Source organism: Salvelinus alpinus, chromosome 1, assembly GCF_045679555.1.
Source record: "Salvelinus alpinus chromosome 1, SLU_Salpinus.1, whole genome shotgun sequence".
Taxonomy (NCBI): Eukaryota; Metazoa; Chordata; class Actinopteri; order Salmoniformes; family Salmonidae; genus Salvelinus; species Salvelinus alpinus.
Window position 1 is genome coordinate 112,964,709 of NC_092086.1, and position 16,070 is coordinate 112,980,778.

General features: G+C 47.5%; 1 pseudogene; it reads left to right on the forward strand.

Moving 5' to 3' along the window:
* Positions 1 to 14,803, forward strand: part of LOC139567661 (WD repeat-containing protein 7-like) — a 95,954-nt pseudogene extending 81,151 nt beyond the window's left edge.
* Positions 14,804 to 16,070: the final 1,267 nt, after the last annotated feature.

Genomic DNA, 16,070 nt, shown 5'->3' on the forward strand with positions numbered 1-16,070 from the left:
CCAGGGAATCAGATCCACCTGATTCTACACAGCTAGTTACCACCAGGGAATCAGATCTACCTGATTCTACACAGCTAGTTACCACCAGGGAATCAGATTCACCTGATTCTACACAGCTAGTTACCATCAGGGAATCAGATTCACCTGATTCTACACAGCTAGTTACCACCAGGGAATCAGATCCACCTGATTCTACACAGCTAGTTACCATCAGGGAATCAGATCTACCTGATTCTACACAGCTAGTTACCACCAGGGAATCAGATCCACCTGATTCTACACAGCTAGTTACCACCAGGGAATCAGATCCACCTGATTCTACACAGCTAGTTACCACCAGGGAATCAGATCCACCTGATTCTACACAGCTAGTTACCACCAGGGAATCAGATCCACCTGATTGTACACAGCTAGTTACCATCAGGGAATCAGATCCACCTGATTCTACACAGCTAGTTACCACCAGGGAATCAGATCCACCTGATTCTACACAGCTAGTTACCACCAGGGAATCAGATCTACCTGATTCTACACAGCTAGTTACCACCAGGGAATCAGATCTACCTGATTCTACACAGCTAGTTACCATCAGATCTACCATCAGGGAATCAGATCCACCTGATTCTACACAGCTAGTTACCACCAGGGAATCAGATCCACCTGATTCTACACAGCTAGTTACCATCAAATCTACCACCAAGGAATCAGATTCACCTGATTCTACACAGCTAGTTACCATCAGGGAATCAGATCCACCTGATTCTACACAGCTAGTTACCACCAGGGAATCAGATCCACCTGATTCTACACAGCTAGTTACCACCAGGGAATCAGATCTACCTGATTCTACACAGCTAGTTACCATCAGGGAATCAGATCCTCCTGATTCTACACAGCTAGTTACCACCAGGGAATCAGATCCACCTGATTCTACACAGCTTGTTACCACCAGATCTACCACCAGGGAATCAGATCCACCTGATTCTACACAGCTAGTTACCATCAGGGAATCAGATCCACCTGACTCTACACAGCTAGCTACCATCAGGGAATCAGATCCACCTGATTCTACACAGCTAGTTACCATCAGGGAATCAGATCCACCTGATTCTACACAGCTAGTTACCACCAGATCTACCACCAGGGAATCAGATCCACCTGATTCTACACAGCTAGTTACCATCAGGGAATCAGATCCACCTGATTCTACACAGCTAGTTACCATCAAATCTACCACCAAGGAATCAGATTCATCTGATTCTACACAGCGAGCTACCACCAGGGAATCAGATCTACCTGATTCTACACAGCTAGTTACCATCAGGGAATCAGATCTACCTGATTCTACACAGCTAGTTACCACCAGGGAATCAGATCTACCTGATTCTACACAGCTAGTTACCATCAGGGAATCAGATCTACCTGATTCTACACAGCTAGCTACCATCAGGGAATCAGATCCACCTGATTCTACACAGCTAGCTACCATCAGGGAATTAGATCTACCTGATTCTACACAGCTAGTTACCACCAGGGAATCAGATCCACCTGATTCTACACAGCTAGCTACCATCAGGGAATCAGATCCACCTGATTCTACACAGCTAGTTACCATCAGGGAATCAGATCTACCTGATTCTACACAGCTAGCTACCATCAGATCTACCATCAGGGAATCAGATCCACTTGATTCTACACAGCTAGCTACCATCAGGGAATCAGATCCACCTGATTCTACACAGCTAGTTACCATCAGGGAATCAGATCTACCTGATTCTACACAGCTAGTTACCACCAGGGAATCAGATCTACCTGATTCTACACAGCTAGTTACCACCAGGGAATCAGATCTACCTGATTCTACACAGCTAGTTACCATCAGGGAATCAGATCTACCTGATTCTACACAGCTAGCTACCATGAAATCTACCACCTGGGAATCAGATCTATCATCAGGGAATCAGATCCACCTGATTCTACACAGCTAGCTACCATCAGATCAGCCTGCCCCCTCACCCCATCACACTCTTCTTTCTGTCCATCCCTCCTTGTAACAGTCCTGACCTGTTTTATGTTGTTTTTATGTGTTTATGGTCAGGGCATGTGTTTTGGGTGGGCAGTCTATGTTATTCGTTTCTATGTTGGTTTTGGTTTGCCTGGTATGGCTCTTGATTAGAGGCAGGTGGTTTGCGTTTTCCTCTAATCAAGAGTCATATTTAGGTAGGGCATTCTCACTGTTTGTTTGTGGGTGATTGTCTCCTGTGTCTGTGTTATGTCTTACACCATACGGGATTGTTTCGGTTGTTCGTTTCGTTTCGATGTCGTCTGTTACCTGTACGTAAGTTTATGTTTAGTTATGTAAGTTTATGTTCAGGTCTCGTCAACGTCGTTTTGTTATTTTGTAGTTTGGAAAGTGTTTTGTTTCGTTTCGTGTGCCATCGTAATTTATAATAAAGATGGCTTATTTCCCTGAGCCTGCGTTTTGGTCTGAAGATCCTTCTCTCCTCACCTCTTCCGAGGATGAGGAGAGCGTCACCCGTTACAGAATCACCCACCAACACGCTAAGACCAAGCGGCAAGGGAAAACGAAACGGAGTAAGGGACAGGAGAGAAAGGAGCAATGGACATGGGACGATGTTTTGGATGGAAAGGGTTGCTACACTTGGGAGGAGATCCTGGCTGGGAGGGATCGCCTCCCATGGGAACAGGTGGAGGCATTGAGGAGAGCAGAGGCTACCTGGGAGAGGAACCGGAGCTATGAGGGAACGCGTCTGGCACGGAAGCCAAAAAAGCCCGTGAGTAATTCCCAAAAATTTCTTGGGGGGGGGCTAGGAGATAGTGGGCCAAGGGCAGGTAGGAGACCTGTGCCCACTTCCCAGGCTAACCGTGGAGAGCGGGAGTACGGGCAGACACCGTGTTACGCAGTAGAGCGCACGGTGTCTCCTGTACGTGTGCATAGGCCGGTGCGGGTTATTCCACCTCCCAGCACTGGTAGGGCTAGATTGGGCATTGAGCCAGGTGTCATGAGGCCGGCTCAACGCGTCTGGTCTCCAGTGCGTCTCCTCGGGCCGGCATACATGGCACCTGCCTTACGCAGGGTTTCCCCGGTTCGCCTACACAGCCCGGTGCGGGTTATTCCACCTCCCCGTACTGGGCGGGCGACCGGGAGCATTCAACCAGGTAAGGTTGGGCAGGCTCAATGCTCAAGAGAGCCAGTACGCCTGCACGGTCCGGTATTTCCGGCGCCACCTCCCCGCCCCAGCCTAGTACCTACAGTGCCTACATTACGCACTAGGCTACCAGTGCATTTCCAGAGCCCTGTTCCTCCTCCACGCACTCTCCCTATAGTGCGTGTATCCAGTTCAGTGCCTCCAGTTCCGGCCCCACGCACTAAGCCACCTGTGCGTCTCCTAAGTCCTGTACACACTGTCACTTCTCCCCGTACTAGTCCTGAGGTGCGTGCCCTCAGCCAGGTGCCACCAGTGCCGGTACCACGCACCAGGTATAGAGTACGCTTTGAGAGTTCAGTGTGCCCTGTCCCTGCTCCACGCACTAGTAGGAAGGTGCTTATCATTAGCCCGGTGCCTCCAGTTCCGGCACCACGCACCAGGTCTACAGTGCGCCGTATCCGGCCAGAGCCATCCGTCTCCCCAGCGCCATCTGAGCCATCCGTCTCCCCAGCGCCATCTGAGCCATCCGTCTCCCCAGCGCCATCTGAGCCATCCGTCTCCCCAGCGCCATCTGAGCCATCCGTCTCCCCAGCGCCATCTGAGCCATCCGTCTCCCCAGCGCCATCTGAGCCATCCGTCTGCCAGGAGCCTGCAAAGCCGCCCGTCTGCCATGAGCCTGCAAAGCCGCCCGTCTGCCATGAGCCTACAGAGCCATCCGCCAGACAGGAGCCGCTAGAGCCGTCAGCCAGACAGGAGCCGCTAGAGCCGCCCGCCAGACAGGATCTGCCAGAGCCGCCAACCAGACAGGATCTGCCAGAGCCGCCAACCAGACAGGATCTGCCAGAGCCGCCAACCAGACAGGATCTGCCAGAGCCGCCAATCAGACAGGATCTGCCAGAGCCGCCAGCGAGCCATGAGCAGCCAGAGCCGTCAGAGAGCCATGAGCAGCCAGAGCCGTCAGTGAGCCATGAGCAGCCAGAGCCGTCAGTGAGCCATGAGCAGCCAGAGCCGTCAGTGAGCCATGAGCAGCCAGAGCCGTTAGAGAGCCATGAGCAGCCAGAGCCGTCAGAGCGCCATGAGCGTCGAGAGCCGTCAGCCTGCCATGAGCGTCGAGAGCCGTCAGCCTGCCATGAGCGTCGAGAGCCGTCAGCCTGCCATGAGCGTCGAGAGCCGTCAGCCTGCCATGAGCGTAGAGAGCCGTCAGTCTGCCATGAGCGTCGAGAGCCGTCAGCCTGCATGGACCTGCCAGAGCCGTCCAAACAGGACCTGCCAGAGTCCTTCAGCCGGGATCTGCCCCTTGTCCCGGTGTTGCCCCTTGTCCCGGTGCTGCCCCTTGTCCCGGTGCTGCCCCTTATTCCGGTGCTGGTCCTTATCCTGGTGCTGCCCCTTGTTCTGGTGCTGCCCCTTGTCCCGGTGCTACCCCTTGTCCCGGTGCTGCCCCTTGTCCCGGTGCTAGCTGTTTATTTAGGGGAAGGTAGTGTTAGGGTGGTCAGTAGAAGGGGTAGACAGAAGAGGGGAGTGACTATGGTGGTATGGGGACAGCGTCCTGAGCCGGAACCACCACCGTGGTCAACTGCCCACCCGGACCCTCCCCTGGACTTTGTGCTTGTGCGCCCGGCGTGCGCATCTTGAGGGGGGGGTACTGTAACAGTCCTGACCTGTTTTATGTTGTTTTTATGTGTTTATGGTCAGGGCATGTGTTTTGGGTGGGCAGTCTATGTTATTCGTTTCTATGTTGGTTTTGGTTTGCCTGGTATGGCTCTTGATTAGAGGCAGGTGGTTTGCGTTTTCCTCTAATCAAGAGTCATATTTAGGTAGGGCATTCTCACTGTTTGTTTGTGGGTGATTGTCTCCTGTGTCTGTGTTATGTCTTACACCATACGGGATTGTTTCGGTTGTTCGTTTCGTTTCGATGTCGTCTGTTACCTGTACGTAAGTTTATGTTTAGTTATGTAAGTTTATGTTCAGGTCTCGTCAACGTCGTTTTGTTATTTTGTAGTTTGGAAAGTGTTTTGTTTCGTTTCGTGTGCCATCGTAATTTATAATAAAGATGGCTTATTTCCCTGAGCCTGCGTTTTGGTCTGAAGATCCTTCTCTCCTCACCTCTTCCGAGGATGAGGAGAGCGTCACCCGTTACACTCCTCCTTTTCCTCTGCCGCCCATCATTTTGTCAGGCAGTTAGTAGAGGTATTGGTTAAGGTGGATGGAATAAGATAATGTATTTTTCTATGTGGGTAGGGTAAGATGCAGGAGGGTATGCTTGCGCTGGCTTTTGGCCGATCAAAAAAAAAATATATATAATTTTCTACATACTGTACCAGTCAAAAGTTTGACACACCTACTCATTGAAGGGTTTTTCTTTATTTTTACTATTTTCTACAGTGTAGAATATTAGTGGAGACATCAACTCTATAAAATAAAGCATGTAGTAACCAACAAAAAGTGTTGCCAAGAGTTTTCAAAGCTGTCACCAAGGCAACAGGTGGCTGCTTTGAAGAATCTCAAATATAAAATATATTTTGATTTGTTTAACACTTTTTTGGTTACTACATGATTCCATATGTGTTATTTCATAGTTGTGATGTCTTCACTATTATTCTACAATGTAGAAAACGGTAAAAATAAAGAAAAACCTTTGAATGATTAGGTGTGTCCAAACTTTGACTGTTACTGTGTATATTGTTTTGGGGGGGGGGGGGGGAAGCCAACACACCACTTTGCAAAATGTATTTCACTACTTCTAAACAGCTGGAGGCAGTATGTGTAACAGTATAACTTTAGACCGTCCCCTCGCCCCGACCCGGGCGCGAACCAGGGACCCTCTGCACACATCGACAACAGTCACCCACGAAGCATCGTTACCCATCGCTCCACAAAAGCCGCAGCCCTTGCAGAGCAAGGGGAAACCCTACTTCAAGTCCCAGAGCAAGTGACGTAACCGATTGAAACGCTATTAGCGCGTACCCGCTAACTAGCTAGCCATTTCACATCCGTTACATATGCATTTTAAAAATATATACCTCATTGTTTTAAACCTTAACATTTTACTTCATATTATGAGCCATGTCTTACCTTGCTTCAAAGTAGCCTAGCCAAAATCAGACCATATCCGTGGAGGAAATTAATTTTATTTCATTGTCCATTAGCCAAAGGCACAATCCTAGTCATATTAAATCAAATCAAATTGTATTTGTCACATGCGCCGAATACAACAGGTGTAGACCTTACAGTGAAATGCTTATTTACGAGCCCCCAACCAACAATGCAGTTTTAAGACAATATCTTAAAAAATAAATAAAAGTAAAAAATCTTTAAACAGCAGCAGTAAAATAACAATAGCGAGGCTATATACAGGGGAGTACCGGTACAGAGTCAGTGTGCGGGGGCACCGGTTAGTTGAGGTAATTGAGGTAATATATACATGTAGGTAGAGTTATTAAAGTGACTCTGCATTAGAAACCGATGCTAGTGGTTACATCTTTAGATCTCCCCTCTTTCAAAATTGCTAATGGTTATTTTCATCTGTCACATGAAACCGCTTGTATGTGCGATGCCCTTTGACAACGGTATGTTCCTGTTAATTGCATTATGGAACAAACATTGGCATGTAGCCTAGTAGCCTTGTGCGTATCGGGGTGGCAGGTAGCCTAGTAGCCTTGTGCGTATTGCTGCGCTTATAATGTGAAGTGATAATAGTTGATCAACATTTTAAGCTAAACATTCTGCTCTGTTGCGTCACTCATTGCTTTTGGGAGAACCTGTTTGGGATAGGGGGCAGCATTTTCACTTTGGATGAATCGCGTGCCCATAGTGAACTGCCTCCTACTCTGTCCCAGATGCTAATATTGGCATATATGCATATTATTATTACTATTGGATAGAAAACACTCTGAAGTTTCTAAAACTGTTTGAATTATGTCTGTGAGTATAACAGAACTCATATGGCAGGCAAACTTCCAAACAGGAAGTGGAAATTCTGGGGCTGGTTGATGTTAAACTCATCGTCTATTCACATCCCAGTAAGATATGGATCTGTTCGCACTTCCTACGCCTTCCACTAGATGTCAACAGTCAGTAGAACGTGGAACGAAGCCTCTAGTGTGATGTGGGGCCGGATGGCAGCTATTTGAGTCAGTGGTCTGGCAGAATGCTAGTTCCTAGTCACGCGCGCTAGTCATGATATGGCCATGTGTTCCATTACTCTGTAGACAAAAATGAATGCTCCGGTTGGAACCTTATCGGCCTATCGAGTGGCGTAACGGCGTAACGAGTGGCGTAACGGTCTAAGGCACTGCAGCTCAGTGAAGGAGGCGTCACAACCTGGTTGTATCACAACCGGCCGTGATTGGGAGTCCCATAGGGCGGCGGACAATTGGCCCAGCGTTGTCCGGGTTTGGTCGGGGTAGGCCCGTCATTATAAATAACAATTTGTTCTTAACTGACTTGCCTAGTTAAATAAAGGTTCAATTTAAAAGATAAAATCATCTGTAAAATAAAAAATATGTAACTCATAAAATTCTCATTCCAGGAAGTTGTGGCGCCATACAACCATGACTGGGAAGATTTTAATTTGCAGGCCATTTAAGACATTTCCCAGAACCGTATGCATTGGGTGCATAACCCATTAAGGCATCCACCCACTGTGCAGAATGACAGAAATCCCATTTAGATGATGGTAATGCATCTTAAACAGAACATCCAACTCCGTCTGTGATATTAAGGTAGTAATAACACGGCCTTACAGGACGTAACCCTCTAATACATTGCAAGTTTGCCCTTTCTGGCCATTAGGCTGCACTTTACAATAGAACTCAACTCTGTCTGACCGTCAGAATCTATTGGTAGCCTAAACTGTGGCACAAATTGGTGGATTTTTCACACCTAGCCTAGTTGTTAGACTATCCTTTTGTAAATTTAATGGAGGTGTGAATGTTTCTGTCAAAGTGTCTCTCTCCTCTCGCACTATAGTCCTGCATCTGCAACAACAACAAAAAATCAGCTGGCGTGTGGTCCCGGAGTTGAGAGAGAACTTGGGTTAATCAAATTGTAGAATTACACTTAACATGTGGACTGACAAATGTAGAAAAATACAACTCTCATTTCTCATTTACAGCAACGACCTGGGGATTAGTTACAGGGGAGAGGAGGAGGGGGGATGAATGAGCCAATTGTACGCTGGGGATGATTAGGTGACCATGATGGTATGAGGACCAGATTGGGAATTTATCCAGGACACCAGGGTTAACACCCCTACTCTTATGATAAGTGCCATGGGATCTTTAATGACCTTAGAGAGCCAGGACACCCGTTTAACGTCCCATCCGAAAGACGGCACCCTACACAGGACTGTGTCCCCAATCACTGCCCTGGGGCATTGGGATATAAAAAAATAAAATAATAATAATATTTTTTTTAATATGATTGATGAATGGACTGTTTTATTAGGACTGTTTTATTAGAAGTTATTCTTTTAATATCTTTATTTGTTGGCTAATTCATGCTTTTGTTCAAATGATGAATGGATTATTTTTGCTAATTAAATGACCTTTCACTTTGCCTAAAGCTATTGTTTTAGTAACTTTACTTGCTGTTTAATTCAGTCTTTCAGTTCATAGACCACACACAAGAGGCCATATGGTAAACGTTTGAGTAGGCCTCTACTAAATAAACATAGGATTTCTTTCAGCTTATATTCGATTCTGGGAATTGTTTATTTAAGTTTAAATTACACTTTCTAAACAATATTAAATGTAAATGTATTGAGTTATGTCAACTGTAGTATTTGATTATATTATATATTATATATATATTATATATATTATATTATCGGTTATTAGAAGGTACTTTCAAAGCGATTTTTAGTTGTCAATGTGCCCCATTGCATTGTGAAAATAAAAATATATCGTACTTAATTCATGGCATGGTTTCTTTTTTTATCCGAGTGTTGAATAGACGTGCAGACAAATGATTTAATACCGGAAAGAATAAAAATAGCCTATTCTGAAGTCATGAATACAACTAGGCTAAATAAATGAATGTTATTGTAACGGATCGGCTCTTGGAAATCATATGAGGCACCTAATTTCCTCAATATAATCATTCATTCAGGATGATAAACCCGTAGGTCTTAGGCCCGCAGTAAATTAAATTAGAAAAATTGTCATTGTTGATGAAATACAAATGCTATTGGCTAATAGGTGTTTTGGATTCTTCATTATGAATAGGATTTATTTGGTTTATTTGGTTTACATTCTTCATTGTAACCACAATGTCACAAATAATTGAACACACACACACACACACACACACACACACACACACACACACACACACACACACACACACACACACACACACACACACACACACACACACACACACACACACACACACACACACACAAACACGAGCCAATTAACTTGGTCTTTATCAAAGACGATCTGTTAAAGAGGCAGAATGTGTCAGTGATTTATTTATTTTGGACCAAAGCCACGAATGCTTGTGTCACTCAGCTTCATGCTGACAAATAGCTTATTAAATAGGGCCAAGCCTAAACCAATAAACTAAATATCCTAAATAAACAAAATTTTTATAAATAAATTAAATAGCTCAGGTCTTGAAAATATGCGCAGCATTTTTCTCCTCCGTATCCTCGCTGGAATCTCTGACGTAATGTACCGTAGTATACCACAATCAATGTCAATGTGCTGCAGTATAAACTTGCAACTTTTAATTGAAGAACCACTGTAGATTGACACAGGCTAGTGATTTTGCTGTTCGTTACACATCTTGTTAGCTGAGGAAAAGTAAACGTGGACAGTTATTTTAACATCTTCAAAGTGCACATCAGAATTCCGTAAGAAGGACCACGCTTCGTTGCATCCTTGAATTGCATGTTCTGAATTATGAATTACCATAATGTAAAATGTGATTTTCTGTCATTCTAAGCACCGTGGGTGGACTTCTTAATCAGGCTATTCACCCAATGCATATGGAGCTGGTAAATTTCTCAGATGTCTGGTGAATTCAAATGCTGCAGGTCAGATGTCCCGGCGCAACATTTTCCGGAAACCCTGGTGCGTGTGTGTGTGTGTGGTTGATGTAGAGAATCAGACATATGTCTGTCCTCTGTGCATTTGACCCTGCAGCTCTAAACCCCTGGTTAATGGGAACTGAGCGAAAATGAGAGAGAGTCCTTGTTCCCCCCCCCTTCCCCCCTGTGTGTGTGCTCGCTCATGAAGGCCTATAGAAAGACGTTAACCCCTGCAGCTTCAGCTATGATAGAATGGGGGACAGGGTTAGGGGAAGATGAGGGAGGTGGACTGGGTTAGGAGAAGATGGGGGAGGTGGACAGGGGAAGATGAGGGAGGTGGACTGGGTTAGGAGAAGATGGGGGAGGTGGACAGGGGAAGATGGGGGAGGTGGACAGGGTTAGGGGAAGCTTGGGGAGGTGGACAGGGTTAGGGGAAGATGGAGGGAGGTGGACAGGGTTTGGGGAAGATGGAGGGAGGTGGACAGGGTTAGTGGAAGATGGGGGTGGACAGGGTTAGGGGAAGATGGAGGGAGGTGGACAGGGTTAGGGGAAGATGGAGGGAGGTGAACAGGGTTAGGGGAAGATGGAGGGAGGTGGACAGGGTTAGGGGAAGATGGAGGGAGGTGGACAGGGTTAGGGGAAGATGGAGGGAGGTGGACAGGGTTAGGGGAAGATGGAGGGAGGTGGACAGGGTTAGGGGAAGATGGAGGGAGGTGGACAGGGTTGTGGGAAGGTGGAGGGAGGTGGACTGGGTTAGGGGAAGATGGAGGGAGGTGGACTGGGTTAGGGGAAGATGGAGGGAGGTGGACTGGGTTAGGGGAAGATGGAGGGAGGTGGACTGGGTTAGGGGAAGCTGGGGGAGGTGGACAGGGTTAGGGGAAGATGGAGGGAGGTGGACAGGGTTAGGGGAAGCTGGGGGAGGTGGACAGGGTTAGGGAAGCTGGGGGAGGTGGACAGGGTTAGGGGAAGATGGAGGGAGGTGAACAGGGTTAGGGAAGCTGGGTCTGGGAAGGGTCCCTTTGTCTTGTTGTTGTAGCAGCCGTTGCCCTGTAGAGGGCAACCTTCCTCCACTACAACTGCAGCAACACTGCTGTCCAGACATCCATTTTCATGAAGAAGCAGTTCAAAGAGAGAAAGCCTAATTAAGCCTCACTGATCAGAGCATATCAGTACTGCTGCTGCAGGATGCATTGTCCAGGGATATTTGTGCACCTTCTCTGCTGTGTGTGTGTGTGTGTGTGTGTGTGTGTGTGTGTGTGTGTGTGTGTGTGTGTGTGTGTGTGTGTGTGTGTGTGTGTGTGTGTGTGTGTGTGTGTGTGTGTGTGTGTGTGTGTGTGTGTGTGTGTGTGTGTGAGTGTGTATCACAGGTGCAAGTGCAGTGTCTCACCATCAGTCAGGACACCATAAAGGCTAATTACTGAACAGGGAAGCTGTGAGCTGGTCTGGGGCCCACACACACTGTGATTGTAAGGGCGTAGCTGTAGCTTGGCTGTAGCTTCCTTCAGTAGCCAGCACCAGCAGAGGAAATATCCAGTCACACACACACACACACACACACACACACACACACACACACACACACACACACACACACACACACACACACACACACACACACACACACACACACACACACACACACACACACACACACACACACACACACACACACACACACACACACACACACACACACACACACACACACACACACACACACACACACACACAGGCGTCTCACGGCTGCCTGGAGAAGCAGACAGCTGTCGAACAATTGAGCACGGCGCCCGGTCTGTGGCTTTGATTGGCTGTTCCCTCATCAAACGGACAGTAAAGCTGATGGTTGGACCACCAGTAGGACAAAGGAGCAGGGCTGCTGGCATGCAGGTGTTAGGAGTCACGTCCCTCGTGGTGAAGTCAGCCACACAAGGCCCTTTATAACCGGTTAAAACAACTCAGAAAACACCACCAACCCACCACGTTGACTACTCTTTAAAATCAACAATATTACTGTAAATACTGAATTTTATACTCAAAACAAATAGTTTCCGATGACTGTTTTTTTTTCACCATGTACATCTCAATCTTACAACGTGCTACTTAATGTTGGCAGTCCCGTAATACATCATCTCTGGCATATAGACCCTGCGATAGACTAGTGTCCTGTCCAGGGGCTGTACTGGTACACCAAGCTGTCTCACTACAGAAACAGGAGATAGACTAGTGTCCTGTCCAGGGGGTGTACTGGTACACCAAGCTGTCTCACTACAGAAACAGGAGATAGACTAGTGTCCTGTCCAGGGGCTGTACTGGTACACCAAGCTGTCTCACTACAGAAACAGGAGATAGACTAGTGTCCTGTCCAGGGGGTGTACTGGTACACAAAGCTGCCTCACTACAGTAACAGGAGATAGACTAGTGTCCTGTCCAGGGGGTGTACTGTACATCAAGCTGTCTCACTACAGAAACAGGAGATAGACTAGTGTCCTGTCCAGGGGGTGTACTGGAACATCAAGCTGCCTCACACTACATAAACAATTCCTGCTCCTATGAGCTAAGGCGCTCTCTCTCTCGCTCTGTCTGTCTGTCTGTCTGTCTGTCTGTCTGTCCGTCCGTCCGTCCGTCCGTCCGTCCGTCCGTCCGTCCGTCCGTCCGTCCGTGGCTTTGTCATTGGGAGGTGTAAACTAGTTAGTCTGTTAACCCTGTGTCCTCTTCTCTCCTGTATCAGATAAGTCCAGCCTGCTGTACGCTGTTAGGACTCCCTCCGTCCACCCCTCCTCTCCCCTATACGCCGGGCCCAGCCTTACTCCGGTCTACTCTGTGATCACTGTTGCATACCCAGCAGCGCCCATTGAAGCCCCTTAAATACCATTGAGCACGGGGACAGTAGTGACCCTCAGTGTGCTAATTGTCAGAGATAGACCTTACTGTGATGTCTATTGAGCTCTCCCTCCCGGACGGAGCAGATGCAGGATGGGGAGGAAGGAGGGGGGTGAGAGGGTTGTTTGAAGGGGCTAGGGGACCCAGCAACAGCAGCCACTTTCTCCCTGTCTGTCTGTCTGTCTGTCTGTCTGTCTGTCTGTCTGTCTGTCTGTCTGTCTGTCTGTCTGTCTGTCTGTCTGTCTGTCTGTCTGTCTGTCTGTCTGTCTGTCTGTCTGTCTGTCTGTCTGTCTGTCTGTCTGTCTGTCTGTCTGTCTGTCTGTCTGTCTGTCTGTCTGTCTGTCTCTCTTTCGCTCTCTCTGTCTCTCTCTCTGTATCTCTGTCTCTCTTTCAATTCAAGGGGCTTTATTGGCATGGGAAACATATGTTAACATTGCCAAAGCAAGTGAAGTAGATAATATACAAAAGGGATATAAACAATAAAAATGAACAGTAAACATTACACTCACAGAAGTTCCAAAAGATTAAAGACATTACCAATATCATATTATACAGTGTTGTAATGATCTACAAATGGTTAAAGTACAAAAGGGAAAATAAATAAGCATAAATATGGGTTGTATTTACAATGGTGTTAGTTCTTCACTGGTTGACCTTTTCTTGTGGCAACAGGTCACAAATCTTGCTGCTGTATCTCTCTCTCTCTCTCTCTCTCTCTCTCTCTCTCTCTCTCTCTCTTTCTCTTTCTCCCTCCCGGTAGAAAGGAGGAAAATGACGTTCTGAGGGTCCAGTCATTGCAGATCTGGTTCATTTCTATGTTAACATCCTTACCTATGCAAAGTGTGTAGTGCATGGGGCCTTCAAATTGAATTACAATTGAATAGGGATTAGCATGTTTGCAAATGAGACTTGCTGTGGTTAGAAAACAGAATGAGATTCAGTGAAAGGCTTGGGGACATTGGAGGTGAAATATGCCAGGTTGTTACAGACCGTGATGACTAAACCTGAATCTAAAACAGAAGGACAATGAGACTGACTGAGGAGTGGGGGCATTTTGCTCATGAATCCAGACACAGTGAATGGAAGGGAAACATGGGGATTATTGAGATAGCAAGGCTATGTCAAAGAGTTTATGAACATGCACATATCCAGGTTGAAGAAAAAAGACAATATAACATTATTCCACATTTGTTACACGGAAAATACAGTATATCTGAGTTTTCTGCTATGTATTATCCATTATTATCCAACATTAATTAGAGAACCTTGTCAGAATGTCATAGAATCCATCCGTCTTCCAAATCCATCCTTTAATTTCTCCTCTGTAGCATGGTGTACTACAGTACCCACAATTCCTTGTGCAAGATATCTGGTCATGTCTTAGTTAAGACATTAATGTGAAGGTGTCCCTTCTCCTTATCAATACATCGGTCTTTGTGTTTCCCAGGGCAACCTGCAGAAGTACTCCAACAACAGTCTGGTGGTGCAGGCCATGAAGACCAATCTGACACACCCTGACATGCATGTCCTGTTCTTTGACGTGGAGTCTGTGATCATCCAGCTGCTGACGGAGGAGGCCCAGCGGCCCAACTCCAGCCTGGTCTCCCCTGAGACCCTCCAGAAGGCCCAGGGAGCAGCTGACAAGGGAGGGTCCTTCCTGGCCAACAAGATCTTCAAACAGGTGAGGGATGGATGGATGCTTGGTCTTGCTAGGTTGTGACTGGAATGGCACCCTATGTCCTGTATAGTGCACTACTTCTGGCTAGAGTCTTCCTGTTCCTTGTAGAGGACTCTACTTCGGGCCAGAGTCTTCCTGTTCCTTGTAGAGGACTCTACTTCGGGCCAGAGTCTTCCTGTTCCTTGTAGAGGGCTCTACTTCTGGCCAGAGTCTTCCTGTTCCTTGTAGAGGACTCTACTTCTGGCCAGAGTCTTCCTGTTCCTTGTAGAGGACTCTACTTCTGGCCAGAGTCGTCCTATACCTTGTAGAGGGCTCTACTTCTGGCCAGAGTCTTCCTGTTCCTTGTAGAGGACTCTACTTCTGGCCAGAGTCTTCCTGTTCCTTGTAGAGGGCTCTACTTCTGGCCAGAGTCTTCCTGTTCCTTGTAGAGGGCTCTACTTCTGGCCAGAGTCTTCCTGTACCTTGTAGAGGGCTCTACTTCTGTCCAGAGTCTTCCTGTTCCTTGTAGAGGGCTCTACTTCTGGCCAGAGTCTTCCTGTTCCTTGTAGAGGGCTCTACCTCTGGCCAGAGCCTTGCTGTTCCTTGTAGAGGGCTCTACTTCGGGCCAGAGTCTTCCTGCTCCTTGTAGAGGGCTCTACTTCTGGCCAGCACTGAGTCAATGTGCAGGGGTACCAGTACTGAGTCGATGTGCAGGGGTATCAGTAGCGAGTCGATGTGCAGGGGTACCAGTAGCGAGTCGATGTGCAGGGGTACCAGTACTGAGTCGACGTGCAGGGTAACCAGTACTGAGTCGACGTGCAGGGGTACCAGTACTGAGTCGATGTGCAGGGGTACCAGCACTGAGTCGATGTGCAGGGGTACCAGCACTGAGTCGACATGCAGGGGTACCAGTACTGAGTCGATGTGCAGGGGTACCAGTACTGAGTCGATGTGCAGGGGTACCAGCACTGAGTCGATGTGCAGGGGTACCAGCACTGAGTCGACATGCAGGGGTACCAGTACTGAGTCGATGTGCAGGGGTACCAGTACTGAGTCGATGTGCAGGGGTACCAGTACTGAGTCAATGTGCAGGGGTACCAGTACTGAGTCGATGTGCAGGGGTACCAGTAGCGAGTCGATGTGCGGGGGTACCAGTACTGAGTTAATGTGCAGGGGTACCAGTACTGAGTTAATGTGCAGGGGTACCAGTACTGAGTCGATGTGCAGGGGTACCAGTAGCGAGTCGATGTGCAGGGGTACCAGTAGCGAGTCGATGTGCGGGGGTACCAGTACTGAGTTAATGTGCAGGGGTACCAGTACTGAGTTAATG